We start from the raw sequence: 17,078 nt of genomic DNA on the forward strand, positions 1-17,078 counted from the left end.
AAGACACAGGTGACCAGATCTTCGTCTTTCCTTTTCCTCTTTGGATAGAGGTCCTCGTATTGACCCTATCTGCATGGGTTCTTCAGAAGAGGAATTTTCTAAAGACTTGTGACCTTCTGTCTTCATTCGATCAAAACGAGGTGGGAGTGGGCGTACATCTCTTCTCTTTTCATTTCGACGCTCACTCAAGCGATGATCAATCTGTAAAACTAGATCGATTAATTCAGATATTTCGGTGGGTCTCCTTGAAATCTGTGCCAAAGCATCCTTTAAATCATCTCTTAACCCTCTGTAAAATATTGCCGCTCTCTTGGCTTCAGGCCACTTTGATTCCACAATCAACTTATTAAATTGGGCAAGATAAGCCACTAAATCCCGATTCCCCTGCTTAAGCTCCAATAGCTCATTGTCTGTAGCTTGTGAGGCAGAACGTCGATCAAAAATTCGTAAAAATTCTACCTTGAAGTTGTCAAAGTTGTATAACATTGGATCATTCTATGTGACCAACGACATAGACCAGGCTGCGGCATCACCATTCAAATACGACAGTATGAAAGCCACCTTTGATTGATCCTCAGCAAAAATGACTGGGCGACACAGAAAATGCAAAGAACACTGTGTTAAAAATATTTGCGCTCTCTGAGGATCCCCACCAAATCTTTCTGGGGGCGCCAATGGAATGATAGGTGAAACTGCATGAATCACTTGAGTAGAAATATCAGAGGGAGATAAATTGCCAGGTAAACCTTGTGAACCCCTTAAACCCGAACCAGATGCTACTAACTCATCTAACTTTTGCCTTGTCTGAATGGACTCCTGACTCTATCTCCTAACTTCCTCTCTCACAGACTTATTCTCTTCTAAGGCACAATTTAGTTGCTTCTGCATTCCATCTAAAATTGAAGTTAGGGTTTTTAAATCTATTCCTTCCGCCATTCTGCTCGGGGGGGGGATCTAACTCCTCAATAAAGAGGGTGGCACTTCAATCTGTCAGATCAAGGATACGATCTCCCCAGGAGCAGATGATCAAGTCCTCAAATCCCTCTCACCAAAGCCAGTGACAGGTGATGACAACTGCCTCTGTATTTAGCCAAGAGGGAAAGGGGAAGTGGAAGACAAACAAAAGAGAGACTGCCTCTGGACACTGGTGCTTCAACTGCCTTTTCTTTCTTGTGAAGGAACCTGTAAACACAAGCACACTAATTAAGTCTTCCCTGCCTCTAGTACTGGCTGAAATGGATTTTTCTATTTAACATATCTATTACCTGTGATACCAGAGATTTTGCCTCCCTCTATATTTGCTTGTCTATTGCTTATTTGATCAGTCTTAAGGATTGTTGGTAGAGAACTCTCACTAGAATGTTTGCTCAGAGAGCTAATATCCGCTTCAGACTTTAAGAAGAGTTCTCTGCCTCTGATTCTTTTCTTTAATAAATAATGTTATCGATGCTCAGTCTTATACTTGTTGCCTTGGCGCTGGTTCACAGTACATAAGGTAGCCAAGCACACAGTTTACAGTCTTTTGATAACTCTTGCAGTTCTGGTAATTTCAGGTGCTTAATAATCAGAACTCTAATTACTTGAAAATTCAGCTGAGTAATATGTGCCTCCGTTGCATTGCAATTCTTTAAAAAACTGCTTGCGGATCCATAATTGAGGAAATGAACACTCTTACTTGGAAATGGAGAAGTTTTCTCTTCTCAGAACAACTTCTCCGATGTGTCTGCATCCGCCGTCTCACCCACAGGATTTCCACCGAAGGTTTCTCGCCCAGTAGATTATTTGCTGACTGAGAATTCACTGTAAATACCAAAAGCACGTCAGAATATCACCGCTTTAAATAACATGGAAGTTATCATAAATACTTCCCTCAGAATGCGGTTGTGGCCCCTCGAATTGACTCTCTCTACAATAGTTCCAAGAAGAAACAGGCGCTCTGTAGAAAAGCGACCGTTTTCGTGACTGAAAACAGTTGAAGTGCGCCGCGCGAACCTCGCGCATGCGCATTGAGCCCTGAAATGAGTCTGGAGTCTATAACAACTAGACCGAGAACTCCTCCAGGAAGTGTACTACTGAGACTAATAGTGAATGGAAGAGACTCTCAATCCACATAGAATGGATCTCAAAGACGTCTTCCAAGTTGGGGTTAATCTTCGCCAGCGCGGATATTTCAAAGGACTCAGTCTTTTAGCAAGCAATTTAACTTCTTCAGAATCGTAGTTTAGACCACTCGGTGTTGTTGTGACAGTACCCCCCACCAAAAGACGTCCCTTCAATCTTGGCTTGGTAGGATGTTTTTGGTGAAAGTCTTGAATGAGCTTTGGAGCGTGGACATTAGAATGCGGCTCCCAGGATCTCTCTTCTGGACCAAAACCCTTCCAAATGATCAAATAATACAATTTGCCTTTTCTATAGGTTGAATCTAGAATCTTATGTACCTCAAACTCTTCCACTGAATCTAGCACAGTAGGTTTCGGGGAAGTACGGAGTCTTAAATTAGGAGGACTTTTCTTTAGCAATGAAACATGGAACACTGGGTGTATTTTGAGGTAAGAGGGCAACTGAATTTTAACCGCCACTGGATTTATCATCTTGTTAACCTTAAATGGGCCAATGAATCTTGGTTGGAACTTACGATTTTCTTTTAATTTTAGATTTTTGGTGGACAACCAAATTTTGTCTCCTGGTTTAAAAACTGGATTCCCTCTTCTTTTCTTGTCTGCCTGCAATTTATATGAACCTTTGGCTTTTTCAATATTCTCTCCAGCCTGAATTAATGACGTTTGGACCCTATCTATAAAATATTCCACTGCTGGTACTGATCCCTCTTCTTTTTCAAGAATTACACTTGGGTGCCTACCATAATTTAAATAGAAGGGAGAGTAACCTGTCGAAGAATGTTTAGCATTGTTATAGGCAAACTCTGCAGACCACACTAAATCAGACCACCCAACTTTCTGATCCATCAAATATAGCCTGAGGTACTGTTCTAAATCTTGATTGACTCTTTCAGTTTGACCATCAGTTTCGGGATGGAAACTGGTGGAATAGCGAGCATCTATGCCTAACTTCTTAGTAAAGGCCTTCCAAAAGTGGGAAACAAATTGTGAGCCTCGGTCAGAGACTAGAACTTTTGGAATCCCATGCAGTCTTACAATATGTTGGGAAAACAATTGTGCCAATTGGGGGGCCCTAGGAATCTCTTTCAAAGGGACAAAATGTGCCATCTTAGTAAAGGTGTCTACCATAACCAAAATTGTGTTAAAACCCTGACTAGGAGGGAGATCTACAATTAGATCCATCAAAACCGTATGCCAAGGATGAGGTGGAGTTGGCATCGGCATCAAAAGTCCATGAGGGGCTCTTCGATCAGGTTTTCCCTGCAAACACCTCTCGCAGGTGGAAACATACTGCCGTATTTGTGGTTTCATCCTTGGCCACCAAAAATTTCTTTCTACCAATTCTAAGGTCTTTTGAACTCCTTTATGACCAGCAAGTGAATCATCATGACATTGTTTTAAAGCTTTCTCTTGCAGCCTCTTAGTCGGAAGATAGAGACAATTTTTTACATATGGAAGTCCATTCCTGATTTCCCTCTCCGATTCCTCTTTTGCCCAACGAATCATTTCTTCATAAGGCATTGCCTTTTGGATTTCACTAGAAAAGTCTGTATTGAGTGTGGCAACAATGATTTTCTCTTCCGGAATTATAGTCTGTTTCTTTTGATCAATTTCTGCATGATCAGAATGTATTCTTGAAAGAGCATCTGCTTTTACATTACTTGTGCCTGGTCTGAAGGTAATTACAAAATTATAATCTGCAAAAAATAGGGACCAACGTAGTTGTCTGGCTGTTAGTGTCCGGGCTGACTTGAGGAACTGGAGATTGCGATGATCAGAGTACACGGTGACCTTATGCACAGCCCCTAACAAGTAATGTCTCCATTCTAAAAAGGCACTCTTGACCGCCTGAGGAAATATGAATTTTTATGGTCAATTGTGTCCCCTATCTTAGACCCCAACGGCTCCATGTACATGCTACAAGTACATGTATGTTCCCTCCACTTCTAGCTACGAAGACGCAAATACAATTGTGTCCAACGTTAATATGTACTCTTTCATATCCGCCATGAATAGGCCAGATATTCCGTTCCTAAGTATGATTGGCCACCGACTTTATATGGTACACTTTTTACGTTTTACAGCTCTGGCAAGATAGGCCCTGAATTCTGCCATCGAGCCTTTTCCTGCTTCTGCCTCTGAAATGCTCCAGCCTGGACCTGCATCCATGTCCATGAACTTTGTCTTACTCCCTGCACGGCTAGCGGTGCCTGACGCGGCCTGTTGCCTGCCAAAAACTGTATTCAGCCTTCAAGTTATCTGCTTCGCTCCTCATCCAATACATTCCTGTCTAGTAGTTTAGGTAAACATCCTTCTAGCTACCGAGCAAAGGGCCCGGCCTCGCTGTCTTTATGCAAGTAATTCATAGGCCCATGGAAGATTCTTGCCCCCTCGCATCTCATGTAGACACATAGACGCTTGTACACGCACTAACAGTCAGTATAGAATAGGATCTGTCCGAGAAGACCTTTCCTTCCAGATAATATAGTTCCTTAAACACAAGATATTAGATATGATTTAGGACTAGGTTGTCCTGACACCCCAGACTTCTGTCTCCATATGTAGAGCTAAATGTCAATTCCCCTTCACCCTCTAGTTGCACGTCAATCACACGTCATGCGGCTGCGCGCGCATCTCTGCCAAATATTTCTGCTGACACTGCAGGATTCTCTTATGGATCCACCCACTTGTGACATCATTTTAAATGACGTTTCTAGTATACGCCTGTATTACGCCTATTTTCATTACGTATGTGTATTCTTATCTGTATTATCAGCTGTTACGCCTCCTGCATCTGTCTTAATGCAATGCTTTTCATATAAATATTGTTACTTGTCAATAATGTATTGCTGATCCCTTCCTGAACCTTCGTGGTGATGGAGTATGATTGCCTGGTTCGAACTATAATTCCTTTGTAAGGAATAAAGCCCTTTTCAGAACCTCTAATACCACGGATTCTGCCTCTTATTTTGACTGAGTTATTCTTACTAGACTTTACCGCATAAAAAATAGTACAGGTAATTTAAATATTTACCACATAAATTGGCGCCCGAATAGGGACACTTTCTCATCTCACGCGCCGGAGGTGCGTTGCAGGCCCGGTCCCCTGCCACAGCTGAACGGACAAAAACGCGTACCCGCAGGATTTCCTGTATCTCCCTCCGGCCAAGCGGGGGTGACTGAGGCTGCGATCAACACCCAGACGAGGCGGTGAGAAGTGCGAAGTATCCCGACCAGAGCCTAGCTGAGAGAGCAAGATCCGAGGTATACAGAGGCCCACCAGGTTCCGAAGTTCCGAGTCGAGTCGAGTCCAGTCCGGTCCAGTTCAGTTCAGTTCCGAGGCCTTCCGTTCCGTGCTACCCGGTGAGTACCGTTGCTGGGGAGGCAGTTAGACATGCACATTAATTTGTGCCGGTCCTGACGGGTTTGGGTACACAGATCCGGTCTGCACTGTTTTAGCAGTGTATCTGTACTGTTTAGCAGTATATCCAGTATGTTCATGTATATAATTCAGTATTATCTAGTATTAGTATTATGTCAGTAACTAGTTTTCTTCTAAAATATCATTGTTCGTTAAAAGTTAAATGTTAAATGTTAAATGTTTTACTGTGTTCAAAAATTGTGGTATGAATGAGTGTTCATTATTGTGTTTATTGTATTAATTGTGTTCAAGTTCGGTTCAAGTAAGAATCAAGTAGGAAGGTTTAAAGATGCCGTTCTTTTCAAAATTAAGACAGATCAAAACTAGAAAAGGAGTACTCGAAGAAGCTGTTCCCATTCCACCTAGGGACACTCCAGGGTATTTTATGTATCATAAACATGGCCTAGATGCCGTATTATATCTTGACTTATGGGTGGACTACACCAAGGATCTAGCAGCAAGTCAGAGGTGGCCCGCAGCTGGGACATGGGATGCAGATTGCATCATGAGAGTAGAAGAAGAATTATGGAAAAAGAAAGCCAGACAGTCACAGAAAGATGCCATTGAGTTATGGCGTAAAGAATCGCATAGGCGCACAGAGAAAGCGCTCAGACTGGAAGAGAAAAGTAGGGAGAACTCAAATAGAGCCCGAGAAAACGTATTAGTTGAGGAAGGTATTCGAGTAAAAACAGAACAAGTAGACAGACAACGAAACACTCTTATGAATGGTATGTATCCTCTTTTGGCCGAAGGTTTACCTAAGGCCACCCCGGAAATACCGAAAGATTTGCCACCCCCATTACTCCCGACTAAAGCACATCCCAAGACCGCAAAAGATATTTTCCTTTCCTCCTATTTAGACGATGTAGCTCCCGAATATGTTAATGATCCACCACACACGCCACCTGTCGATGGAGCTCAACACCGAGATCATCTGCCCCCACCTCCGCAACAACAAACTCCTCCGCACAATCCAACAGGTTCATCTGTTTCCACCGCTTTTCCTGCATCCACAGTCTCTACCTTACATCCCACGAATCCTTTCATGCCTAGCACCTCAGAAGGTGCGACAGCAATTTTTGCCACGCCACCATCACGAAGTAAATCATCTCTTAGAGATTTAGCCAACCAACGTACACCCCAAATAGCAACGTCCGACATGTTTAAGGAACATCTTGTAGATTGTAGATATGATCCAGTGCCCGGTAAAAATGATAGAATGCTGCTATCATCACTACGTATACGACGAGCTTCACTATATTTAACGACGCTACCAGGAATGATTAAACATTTAGACAATATATATCGCTTTGTCCAAACAGGGCAAGGCCCTGAAAGTATTGACGAAGCCATGGAATACCAGAAAGCGGATATACAGAGACAACTGTTACGTTTCTTCATAAACTGCTTGATCAGAGACAGAGATAGGTCCGAGGTAGACCAGGATGAAATGCAAGTACTTACCCGATGGGGTCAGAATATATCAGAGGGAAAACATGATAAACAGACATGTATAGTAGCTATGTGCCGAAAGATCCGAAAAGAAGTAGAACAAATACATAAAGCCAGATTGGAGGCAGACAAAACTGAATCAGAGGGAGAGGAGGAGGAAGAATCAGAAATGCCCACAGGACAATTAGAAACGATAGCCTATGTAGGTAGGGGAAGACCTTGTAACAATACCAGATTCTTTAATGACCCGATACGTCCGATACGTCCAGAATGTAACAGACATTTTCAAGTCCCTATGTTAAATACGAAGTCCCCTGAACACTTATTCCAGGCTGCTGATAAATTACTCCGAGACCGAAGGGGGTATCATATGCTCGATTCTATGGATGAACAAGAGTTAGCCAGGTCAGCAGTACAATGGGCTGACAGTTCTGAAAAATACAGTGATGATGCGTTGGCACACACGTTTTTGAATCTTACCCCAGACGAACAGCGCTTAGCTGGTATATACATGATACAACATCTCGTTATATTATATAGAAGCCAACACTCCGATCCCGGTCCCCTGCCTGATATATTGATAGAATTACTCACGAATAAATGGAGAGGTTCAGGTACTGATTTAATTAAAGAAATTCTGGAATATCGACACCAGTACATTGTCTTCATATGCCCAGAACATGTTTCAGTTCCCCCCAAGGAAAGAAAAACGTATCACATAGACAGACAGAATCCCTTACGCGAAGTGCACCCAATCAGAGGTGAGGACAATATTTTTAAACGCGTGTTTGTGTACGCGCCCATAACTAAAATTGAATTATTAGAGATGAAGAAAGTAGTACCTAGCCATGACAAAGACCCAGCAGGTTTCCACCGTGAGATAAAAGACATGTTACTCATGGGAGAGTATACTTACCCGGACATTATGAAAATATTAAAAGTCCCATTACCGGCCGGTATTTACGAGAAACTCAAAGAAAAGGAATGGGAGGTGGGAGACCAAAAGATAGATTGGACAGTATTAGAAAACGAAGAAAAGGCCCGAGCTGCAGGTTCAGGGCTTGGGGAAAGGACTACAGCATTACCAGGATTATTAGTGCAGGTACTACCACGTTTATTAACTACGAAAAAGGAAGACTGGGGTGCAATTTCAGCCTGTAAACAAAAACAAGATGAAGACACTAGTGATTTCTATTCCCGATTTGAAAAATGTTTTGGTATTAATAGTGGCATAAAAGCAAGTAGTGAATCGTATCCACATCTGTTTGTGACAAAATTAGTTGAGAATTCCCTGCCACAAGTTAAGAGTAGAGTATTAAAATTCGAGAGTACTTGGCAAGGTAACACACCGTCACAGATGTTACAAATGTTACAATATCATCACAATAGAATCCGAGAAGAACAAGAACATGAACAAAGACGTATGAAAGACACGAAAATGAAAATGCTAGTGGCCCAGTCAGTTCCAGCTGACGGTCATAAAAAGGGTACGACACAGTCCAATGATTCAACGGGTCCCGTTAGAGGGACATGCAACTATTGTAAACAGCCAGGTCATTATATACACGATTGCGCAGTTCTAAAACACAATATCTCTACGGGTATAACGAAAGAGAGACCACGTCTGCCTAGACAGGATCAGATCCAACCACAAGTACCTCAGAATATACAGCCTACGCCAGCTGTACAACAGACCGCGCCACAACAACAACAACAGCCACAGCCTATTGCTGCAACACAAAACACGACACAACAGATGTACCAGTATGCACAAGATGACTACCCAGAGTATCAGCGCTACACATTAAATAGCCTAGAGAGGGAAGTTGGCCTACCCCTTATCGAGGTTCCCGTAGATCAAGAGGGTCCTTATGTACAGAGTCAAGTATTAGGGAAGGACCGAAAGTTTCTACTCGATACAGGGGCAAGCAGAACCACTATCAGTCACAGCGAAGTCCCAGGGGCACCCCTCTCAGGCTCACAAAATATTTCCCTTGGTTTTTCAGGAAAGCCCACTATTAACGAAGTATCGCAACCACTTGCATTCACAGTTGGTCCATTGACACGAACTACAGATCTATTGCTTACGAAATCATGTCCAGAAAACTTGTTAGGTATAAAAACATTGAAAGCTCTAGGAGCTGTAATATGTTGTTCCCCGGAAGGAGTACGACTATTTTTGCGTGACTTTAAAGGTCACTACGTGTCTAGAGACATGGATCACCGGTTACAGAATCTACCTGCACATTTATGGGCACAAGGCCCCACTGATGTAGGTTGTATGCACATTACACCATATCGAGTCACAATCAAAACAGGAGTGGTACTACCACGAATACGACAATACAAGTTACCCCCAGATGCTGTAGTGGCTTTACTGCAAATAATTGACGAGCTCATTACACAAGGAGTGGTTGTGGAAACAGACTCCAATGTATGTAATTCCCTGATAATTCCGATTCTTAAACGAACTGATCCAAAAGCACCACCAGTATATCGATTAGTTATTGATCTGCGAGAATTAAATAAATGCATTATACCACAATACCCCGTGGTCCCAGATATCTCTTCATTGCTAACAGCCATAGATTCAGAAGCAACGTTCTTTACTGTAATTGATCTCAAGAACGCTTTCTTTAGCGTCCCAATCGATCCGGAAAGCCAATATTTGTTCGGATTCAGTTTAAATGGACGAAGTTTTAAATTCGCACGCGCACCTCAAGGATTCACAGAAAGCCCCAGCATCTATAGCCAAGCACTAAAAAGAGAACTTGACAGTATCCACATGCCAGCTAACACTGCCCTGCTTCAATATGTCGATGATCTGCTGATCACCGCCCGAAGCGAACCTGAATGTGAAAAAGCATCACTGACGGTTTTACATTTCTTAGCCGACAAGGGGCACAAAGTGTCCCCTTCAAAGCTGCAATTCTGTGTCCAGCAAGTTGTGTACCTTGGGCACTTGCTGTCCAAGGGGGGAAGAAAGCTTACACCCGACCGTATCCAGTTAATTGTTAACATGCCGCCACCTAAGACACAAAAGGAGGTACGGGCATTCATAGGCCTCACTTCGTACTGTAGGCAGTGGATCCCTCAATATGCATTTCTAGCGAAACCACTCATTCAATTGACAACACAGGAGGCAGCGACATCGACTGTCCTCCCTTGGACTCAGGAACATACACAAGCTTTTGAAAGCTTAAAGAAAGCTTTATGCCAAGCACCTGTTTTAGCAACGCCATGTTACAGTAAACGTTTTACACTTTTCGTTACAGAACGTGAAGGTACTGCTTTGTCAGTACTCACGCAGGAACAAGCAGGATCACACAAGCCATGTGCTTATTTTTCTAGTACATTAGATCCCGTAGCTCAGGCTCTTCCTGCGTGCCTGAAATCAGTCGCAGCAACAGCTTTAGCAATCAGACAAAGTGATGCCTTAGTATTAGGACATCAATTGACAGTACAAGTACCACACGCAGTAGAGGTTCTCTTGAACCGGACCCAAACACAACACTTGACTATAGCAAGACTGACGGGTTATGAATTGACATTGTTCCAGCCACACATAGAAATCAGACGTTGTAGTACATTAAATCCTGCCACACTTTTGCCATTAAATGGAACAGACCCATTGGCACATGATTGTATTGAAGTCATTACTATTACGACGAAACCCAGACAAGACTTGACAGATATTCCATTATCAGACCCAGACCTGACATTGTATGTAGATGGTTCATGCATGAGAACAAATACAGGAGAGTTAGTGGCCGCTTATGCAGTCACAACAGATACTGAAATTATTGAAACAAATTGTATCGATACCTTGTCAGCTCAAGCAGCAGAGCTCATCGCTCTGACACAAGCCTGTATTCAAGCCAAAAATAAGAAAGTCAACATATACACAGATTCACGTTATGCATTCGGAGTCGTCCATGACTTCGGCGTGCTTTGGCGAGAGAGAGGTTATTTAACTTCTAACGGTGCCCACATCCAGCACGGTCCCCTTATTCAAGCTCTGTTAGATGCAATACATCTGCCTACTGCAATATCGATTATGAAGTGCAAGGCCCATACGAAAGTGACTGACATTATTTCTCAGGGTAACGACCTAGCTGACAGAACAGCTAAACAGACTGCTCAGAATCAGACTCGTCCAACTGACACGACAAAGACAATAGTTCCGACACCAACACACTGCATGACAGTTAAGGATCCCGCCCTTGATGTAATTGACATACAGACACATGCTACACCAGAAGAAATAAAGAGATGGACTGAATTAGGAGGGATCCAAACGGATCAAGGATGGATGACGAAGGGAAAATCTATATGGTTTCTCCCCGACTCAATGGTTCAGGTCATCATTAACACAAAACATAGTCCAGCGCACCTAGGAGAGAAAGCTATGCTAGACAGTATTCAACACATTTGGTTCAATAAACACTTGCGAGCAGCAGCTAAACAGAAAGTACGTACCTGCATGATTTGTTGTCAGTTCAATCCAGGAAAAGGCGTACCTGTAGAACAGGGTGGATTTCAACCCCCCGATCACCCTTTTGAAGTCCTCCAGATGGATTATATCCAGATGGAACGATGTCGAGGATTTAAATATGTCCTCGTAGTTGTATGCGCTCTTTCCCGGTGGACAGAGGCGTATCCCGTCTCAGATTACACTGCCCCGACTACTGCCAAGCAGTTAGTTCGAGAATTCTTCCCACGGTATGGTTTGCCCCGTATCGTGTACTCAGATAATGGCCAGCCGTTCTCATCCGAGCTAATGAAACATGTTTCACTTCTGTTAGGCTATCAATGGAAATTCCACTGTGTCCGACATCCCGAGGCAGCAGGTCTCGTGGAGCGACATAATCAAACTCTGAAAATTAGACTGTCCAAAGTATGTAGAGAAAAAGGTGTCGACTGGATAGTAGCCTTACCGGTTGCGCTCTTTTACATGAGAATGGTAGCGCACTCTCGAAGCGGGCTATCCCCGTATGAGGTGATCTTCGGTAGACCACCAAATATGTGGGGGACGCCTATACCTCGTAAAATAACTGATGTTGATTGTAATATGCTGACAGATTACCTGGCTTCCTTGATGTCTGCACTACAATCTTGTCGTTCACAGGTAGCTGCAGCTTTTCCCGATAACACTGAGGTGAAGCCCCATGACGTGGTTCCGGGAGATATCGTACTAGTAAGGAACTTCGACAGAAGGAACCCGCTGGAGCCTCGCTGGCAGTCGCCTAAACTCGTCTTATTGACCACAAGGACAGCTGTGAAGATTGAGGGACGTAAAGGGTGGTTGCACTCGAGCCATATCAAAAAATTTCATGGACTACCATCCGACTTGAATTCTCAGCCCTGCATTCCCTCACAGACTGACTCAAAACTTCCCCTGGTTGATGAACCCGAAAAGGAGAATTATAAACTGAAACTAAGGTCTAGCAAGTCAGACAATTTGATTGTTTAAGTCCTCTCCAAGGTGAATCGGTTGAATTTGTCTCTGACATGTATCCTCTAGACCGAAATAAAGAGAGAAATAGACAGAAACATGCGCACTGTAAATCACTTCGCAGTCACTGCATAGTGACATTGTTAATTATGTTTTTTCTAAGTCTTCTGATTATCATTGCCAGTATATTATTACACATGTATTACCCTATTTCCAAGCGTGCTTCCAATGCTACTGCCGAACATTCTTTTAGCGAATTACCCCCGCATGAGTTGTCCTATAGATTTGCGCTGCGCAACAACACATTCATTAGTATGTTACATCATTCTCATCAGACCAGCAATGCTACAAATTGTTGGATATGTGGCCGACTCCCTCCCTATCAGAAATATAGGGGAGTTCTGCCCCTCTTTCCGTATCCATTCACACACAATGGCTCCTGTGGAGCATGGTTTAGTTTGATTAATTCCCTAGATTCAAATTCAGTAGTTTATCAAGACAACTGGGTTTGGGGAAACCTGAACCTAGTTTTACTTAAAGTCTGCTACCCTAACAAGGAGGGACTTCCCAAAAGAACAGGAACTGATCTAGAAAATGAAGTATATGGACTAGGTAACTTTACACTTAATCTCATGATCCTGAATGTTGAATCCGAAGCTACACCAATCTTGCCCGCTATGTCAGTATTTCCAGTTAGAGGCGAATTATGTGTAAGAAAGAATGGTTCAATACACATGGGCCATAGTAAATGTACCACTGTAATAGAATTCAGTGATAAAGGCAAGTCTACATTTAGAGCTTCTCGTCACTCCTACTTCATTTGTGGTCACACCGCATACATACGCCTACCCTTAGATTGGGATGGTACCTGTTACATTGCATTCCTTCTACCACCTGTTTTCCTAGCCCCGCCTGATTACCATAGGAATACCCATTTAGTACACAACAGACAACAGAGAGATCTCCCGATTGTCGATTACACCGAAACAGCATGGGAGCAATACACAGATTTCAATAAAGGTTTCTTTCCCTACATAGGTACAGTCACTAATAGTAAGTTGATACGTAGATTAACTAGAACCCTTGAAGCAGTAGTGAATGAAACTACTTCCGCCTTAGGCAACTTAACAGAGGAGCAGTCTGCGATGCGGATTGTTGTTCTTCAAAATCGTCTTGTCCTTGACGTCATCCTGGCCGATAGGGGCGGAGCTTGTAGGGTCATCGGATCAAGTTGCTGTGTTTTCATACCAGAAAACGCGCCGTCAGTATATAAAGCCATAACTCGACTTCATAAAATTGTAAGCCAGATACATCAGAATCCAGGCACCTGGACTTGGTCCGGTTGGTTCTGGAGCGTGTTGTCAGCCTGGGGATGGAGGATCCTATCCTTCCTAGGTATTGGCTTTCTCATACTATTCAGTTGCTGCTTGTGTCTACAATGTGGGCCAGCGATTTGTGGTCTGTGTGCCACATCGTGTATCCCGCCTTCAAATTTTCATTCAAGATCCCGGAAGAAGAAAGAAGAACAAATGATGCTATATGAACAGATTGATGGATTGATGAAAATGGATATTTCATGAGGGTCCGTAGGGGACAAGGAGGGAATGAGGAAATATGAATTTTTATGGTCAATTGTGTCCCCTATCTTAGACCCCAACGGCTCCATGTACATGCTACAAGTACATGTATGTTCCCTCCACTTCAAGCTACGAAGACGCAAATACAATTGTGTCCAACGTTAATATGTACTCTTTCATATCTGCCATGAATAGGCCAGATATTCCGTTCCTAAGTATGATTGGCCACCGACTTTATATGGTACACTTTTTACGTTTTACAGCTCTGGCAAGATAGGCCCTGAATTCTGCCATCGAGCCTTTTCCTGCTTCTGCCTCTGAAATGCTCCAGCCTGGACCTGCATCCATGTCCATGAACTTTGTCTTACTCCCTGCACGGCTAGCGGTGCCTGACGCGGCCTGTTGCCTGCCAAAAACTGTATTCAGCCTTCAAGTTATCTGCTTCGCTCCTCATCCAATACATTCCTGTCTAGTAGTTTAGGTAAACATCCTTCTAGCTACCGAGCAAAATGCCCGGCCTCGCTGTCTTTATGCAAGTAATTCATAGGCCCATGGAAGATTCTTGCCACCTCGCATCTCATGTAGACACATAGACGCTTGTACACGCACTAACAGTCAGTATAGAATAGGATCTGTCCGAGAAGACCTTTCCTTCCAGATAATATAGTTCCTTAAACACAAGATATTAGATATGATTTAGGACTAGGTTGTCCTGACACCCCAGACTTCTGTCTCCATATGTAGAGCTAAATGTCAATTCCCCTTCACCCTCTAGTTGCACGTCAATCACACGTCATGCGGCTGCGCGCGCATCTCTGCCAAATATTTCTGCTGACACTGCAGGATTCTCTTATGGATCCACCCACTTGTGACATCATTTTAAATGACGTTTCTAGTATACGCCTGTATTACGCCTATTTTCATTACGTATGTGTATTCTTATCTGTATTATCAGCTGTTACGCCTCCTGCATCTGTCTTAATGCAATGCTTTTCATATAAATATTGTTACTTGTCAATAATGTATTGCTGATCCCTTCCTGAACCTTCGTGGTGATGGAATATGATTGCCTGGTTCGAACTATAATTCCTTTGTAAGGAATAAAGCCCTTATCAGAACCTCTAATACCACGGATTCTGCCTCTTATTTTGACTGAGTTATTCTTACTAGACTTTACCGCATAAAAAATAGTACAGGTAATTTAAATATTTACCACATTTAACAATTCTTTGTCTGCAATTGAATAATTGCATTCTGGAGGAGTTAACTTTCGGGAGTAGTAAGCCACTGGATGCAATTGGCCAGTATCCTTGTGACGCTGTGACAGAATTCCTCCAATGGCTACATCCGAGGCGTCAGCTTCGACATAGAATGGTTCTTCAGTTCTTGGATGCAACAGGATGGGGGCTTGTGTAAAAGATTTCTTCAGAAATTGAAAAGCTTCTTCGGCTTCTTCATCCCAGACAAATTTAACCCCTTTCTTTAACAATCGTGTGATGGGACTGACCTTGTGAGAAAAATTTGAAATGAATCTCCTGTAAAAATTTGAAAAACCAATGAAACTTTGGATCTCTTTCACACATTTGGGAGATGGCCAATCTTGAACTGCCTTCACTTTTGTCTTATCCATGCTTACTCCATCTGGGGATAACACAAACCCCAAGAATTCCACTTTTTCCACATGAAAGGCACACTTCTCCAATTTCACATATAGATGATTTTCGAGCAATCTAGTTAAAATCAACCTAACGTGTGATACATGCTCTTCCATAGTGTCAGAGAAAATCAAAATGTCGTTGATATAAACAACGGCGATTCTATCCAAGAACTCTCTGAGAACGTCATTCACAAAGTGTTGAAACGCCGCTGGAGCGTTGCATAACCCGTATGGCATCACCAGGTATTCAAAGAGACCATGACGGGTTCGGAAGTCTGTCTTCCACTCATCTCCAGAGGCCATGCGAATCAGATGGTACGCCCCGCGTAAATCCAATTTAGTGTAGACCTTTGCGTTCTTCACTTGATCCAACAAAACAGAAATTAGCGGGAGCGGGTATCGGTTCTTGATTGTCACTTGATTCAGGGCTCTATAGTCAATGCAAGTTCGAAGATCTCCATCTTTCTTCGGAATTAAAAATAAGGGAGATGAGACTGGAGATTTTGAAGGTCGTATAAACCCCATTTCTAGGTGTTTATCCAAATAGCTTTTAAGATACTGATTTTCAGTTTCTGTTAATGCATAAATTCTACTGCAAGGCAAAACTGTCCCTGGTTCGATGTCAATCTTACAATCGTAGGGACGATGAGGAGGAAGTCTTTCCGCCTCTCTTATATCAAACACAGATGACAAATCCTTGTATTCTTCTGGAATTTCTCGAGTTTCTAAAGAGCAAATTAAAGCAGGATGACCAGCTAACTTCCGGGCTGGAGACTCTTCAAATAACTTGGGCAGAGCTCCAAAACAATTTTCCTTGCAAAAGGTGGAATTCATGGTGATTGTTCTCTTCTCCCAGTCAATGTGGGGATTGTGTTCCGTTAACCAGGGAAGGCCCAGAATCAATTGAAATTGAGGAGCATCAATCAAATTGAATGTCAACAATTCCGAATGACCATTCAATCCGGTCAATTGAATTATTTCTGTTTCATGAGTGATCGGTCCTGATGATAAATTTGTTCCATCGACTGCTCTGACAGCTTCCAATACCTGCTTCTCAACAAATTTTATTCCCATTCGACGGGCATATTTGATGTCGCAAAAGTTGCCAGTTGCCCCAGAATCTATCATCACGGAAACTCCGTTGATTTCCAGTTCTCGGAACCGTGCCGTAAAGGAGACCACCACATGAGATGTGGAGGATTGTAAGGTATTTACAACTTGCTGCAATTTAGGAGTTGACTTTGAATTCGCTTCCACCTGTGCAACTCTCTCTACAGGTAAAGCCGCTCTTTTCCCGGCAGCGAAGATTTGGGCTTTTTCTGACAATCTTTTACAAAATGGCCGGAGAGGCCACAATAAAGACACAGGTGACCAGATCTTCGTCTTTCCTTTTCCT

The sequence above is a fragment of the Triturus cristatus genome, chromosome 2_1, assembly GCF_964204655.1.
Source record: "Triturus cristatus chromosome 2_1, aTriCri1.1, whole genome shotgun sequence".
NCBI classification, from domain to species: domain Eukaryota; kingdom Metazoa; phylum Chordata; class Amphibia; order Caudata; family Salamandridae; genus Triturus; species Triturus cristatus.